This window comes from Morone saxatilis, unplaced genomic scaffold (genome assembly GCF_004916995.1).
Source record: "Morone saxatilis isolate NCDOM2014 unplaced genomic scaffold, NCSU_SB_2.0 Contig2, whole genome shotgun sequence".
Taxonomy (NCBI): domain Eukaryota; kingdom Metazoa; phylum Chordata; class Actinopteri; family Moronidae; genus Morone; species Morone saxatilis.
In genome coordinates, this window is record NW_023339762.1 from 632,527 (window position 1) to 636,505 (window position 3,979).

Consider the following 3,979-nt stretch of genomic DNA (forward strand, 5'->3'; position numbering starts at 1 on the left):
GTGACATATTTGACAACTGTATTTGGGAATAAGACTCAACAATCAACTATTTTCATTGGCTCTGATTGGTTGTTATCATTCAGGGCCAGTGTAATCTTGCAAATACCATTAGGAGCACTCGGAGGAGCCATAAGAACCAGATTTTTTCACAAATGATATGTCTGTTTTTTTTAAAATAGAAATTACCAACTTTATTGCATTCTTTAACTGTTTAACCGTGCAGTCATTAGCAAGTAATAGAAAAAAGTGTATTCAAGTTCAACGTATTTGAAATGACAAAAAGTATTTCTGATGTTTTTAGATGATAATTGGATACAGGTCACATGTATTACATTCTAACCTCTGGATGTTGGTTAAACAGCTGACCCACGAAGGAGGATCCGCTCCGTGTGGTGGCCAGAATGAGAATGTGGGTTCTCTTGTTGGCACTGTGGGAGGGGAGGGAGACAGAGGGGGAGGAGGTGTGGGAGAGGATCTCATCACAGCCTTGGTCCGAGCCCTCAAGTGTCTCCTGGCCCAGTTGTGTCAGATCTTTGAGGCTGCAGTTGACGGCGTGGCCTGTGAGTGCCAGGCCCAAAGATTTGGTGGAAAAGGTGCGGATGGCTGTGTACTGGATGGCTATAGAGGCTAATGCTAGCAGCACCATGGACTTCCAACAACACTGCATGGTGGCTGGGCAGAAGCATCAGGAAGCCACAGCACTGTCTGTCAGACAAGGGGTCAAAGACAGAAAGACAGGAGACAAAGAGATTTTAAGACTGACATCTTTTGTTTTCATTGGTTCACTCTTACTGCTCTCATCAGCCTTGTTAAACCCTGATAAACCCAATGTACACTCCCTGCCCAGCACCAAAAGACAAAGTTAGAGACTAGCTGGTGAACATTGGTGGAATTTAGCTGCTGACAAGACAGATATTTTTCGCAGGGTTTGGTGAAGATCATAAGAGAGCTAAATGTTGAGTGAATATTGGACTGTTATTCATGAGGTGGACACAACTCCAAATGAATGTTGCTCTGTGGCTGCTGGATGTCTAAATGGCTGTTAAAATTATATGGAAATAGATAACGTTAACATTTTCATTGATCACTGTTGTAGGCCTAAGGTGATTGTTTCATGCTCCAATGGTGTAGCCTTTAGACACCTGTGTGGACAGAGGGGACAACAAGTTTTTGGCTGTGTCTTAAATGACTTCCATGTTTTCTAGGTCACTTTTAAATAATTATTTTGTGTCAATACCATCTGGTGTGGCGACTATGCCAGTGGGCAGATAATCAAATCGGTCAACTGATCCTTTCTAAGTCTCGCCTCTTTTTGCTCTGTGCTTCAATAACAGTTGAGTAAACCTCGGTCAGAACCTCGTCAACTTACTTTTTCTGTACTTATATGGTATGTGCTAGGCTAATCTATGTTGAGAAGACAACCAAATTTTGTAGATGGTACAAAATTAGCTAATGTTAGCAAATGCTAGCTAATGAGCTAGGTAATATACATCAATTGTTAACTAGCTAATTAGCTGGCTAGTTAGCTACTATTTTACTAGAGACCAAAGCTACCTAGCTAGCTAATCTACATTAATTATTAGCTAGTTAGTTACATGTAATAGCTAATGTTAGCAAAACACTGGCCCAAAAGCCATCAGCTTAAATTGAATTCAATTGAATTCAATTTTATTTGTATAGCTCCAATTCATAACAGAAGTTATCTCAGGACACTTTTCAAATAGCGCAGGTCTAGACCGAACTCTTTATAACCCTAAATTGTGAAAGAAGCAGCTGTAAAACGGTGGATAGATATTTTGGAGCATCAAAATGATGATCCATTTGGTCCAATAACAGCCACACGTTAAAATAATTTTATTTCCATTCAAGTTACCGTAGGGCTAAACTGGAAGTTAGCGGCTCGGCCAGCGAAAGTCTCTAATGCTCATCCTCTATGGGCCACACAATGCAGAAGCACATGCATAAGATCCTGATCAAACTTTTTTGGCTTCATGAAGCTCTGAGCAGCTTCCACAGGAATGAACGGATCCTGCCGCCAACGCTGTATCCAGTTCCTAATACAGCCATGAGATGAGATTAGCTACTTAGTCAGCTAGTTGGCTATTAGCTAACTTAAAATGTGATTACTCTGTATCTTATTTACTTTTGTAAATCTAATTGTATTTCCTTATTTTGTATATATATATATATATATATATATATAAATATATATATATATTATATTATATATCTTTCTTATAGTTTGTTTTTGTTTTTTGCCTGCTTTCTTAATTTATTTTTTAATATAACCTTTTTTAAATACTATTGTTATACCTGTAAAATCAACTGTATTGTATTTTCTTGTCATTTTTATCATTGCATTCTAATTTTAAATCTACTTTATTTACTTTTATTCCGTCTTATTATTGTCTTGTCAGTCTGTGAAGCACTTTGAACTGCATTAAACAGTAATGTGCTATACAAATGCAGTTTGATTAAGACAATGTTTTTTTATTCATGAAATGTTATGTTTAAATATGCAAATGAGTCATTATCTAATGCTAATTTTTGTTGAATTTAGGAGAAATCCTATGCAAACCGACAAAGTCTAGTAAAATTAATAAGGTAATGGGAATTTAGGGCGTTTTCTCTCTGAAAGATTACATGTTATGGAAGTAAAATAGCCCAAAAACTGACCAGAAGTTGACCAGTGCCTGTGTAAATCCATCTATCTAGAATAATCCAGTGACAGCACTAGGCTACATATTAGCACAACATTGCACCGGCTAACCCAGAGATTCCTGCCAGCTGTAACGATGCCTTTCTTCACAATGCCGCTAAATATGAGCAGACAATTCTTGTCGGGGTCCGCAGGCCATTCATCCCTGCACACAGACACCGATACCGCCCCGGGGCCTGACGGTACCTTTATTTACCTCTCCTCGGTGTTTTATCCGTCAGCAGGAGCAGAAGGCGGCGGGCTGATGGAGGCATGGTGCTGATGCTGCTGATGCTGTGTGGCTCCTCCAGTCTGCGCCTGTCTGCGATGATCCACACAGGGATGATGAGGAGGACATGACGCTGCGGACAGGAGACGATCTAAAACCGAATATGACCGAAAGGAATGATTCATTAAACGCGACGGCCGACAGTCACATCCAAATCAACAGGCTGCTGGACTGCTACATAAGGGAACAGTACAGGTTTCACTGCTACCGCTCTGCATCATCTCTCTCTTCCTCTTCTACCTCTACCCCCGACCTCTCACATTCCTGATGTAGGACATTGAAAGAGGGCTCGTTAAATGTCATAATCATAAAATAATAATAATAATAAATGTATAATATTATTAGCAATTATAGCATCTCTTTTCTTTTTTTGTCTGCCTGATTCCCAGCTTCTGAAATATTCATGCTAGGAATGAGACTCACTATCAACTATCTTCAATCCTCCAACCCAAAGTGTCTTTTCATCGTTCTCGGCTAGGAGTCAGGGGAACCTGATTTTTTTTACTGTCAGGATATAGTGAAGCTTTCAGCATATATGACAAATTACTATTTTTCACCTACTGCAGCTTTAAAATAATTAGAATTACAACATCTGATCAGATGTTATCATTATCATTATTATTATTATTATTATTATTATTATTATTATTTTGACAAAAAATGGCAATAAACAAAATTCTGATTCTGATTCTGATTTAAAGAGTTCTCTTTTAATGTCCTACGTCAGGAATGTGTTTTATAAGTTACCTACTGCAGCTTTAGGGTTCACAAAGGGGTGTACAACACATACTCATGAAATGCAATAAATACAAGAGAGGGAATGGCTCAAAGGATCAGGAAGGCAGGTAGATTTAAAGTATAGCTAAGTCACGTGAGGGTTTTATTTTGTAAATTCTTTACATCTTATGTTTGTCTACTTGTTACTAAGTTAAAACCCATGTCTGCATACTCCGGTAGAGTAGGTGGCGGTATTGTAGTATAAAATTTTATGT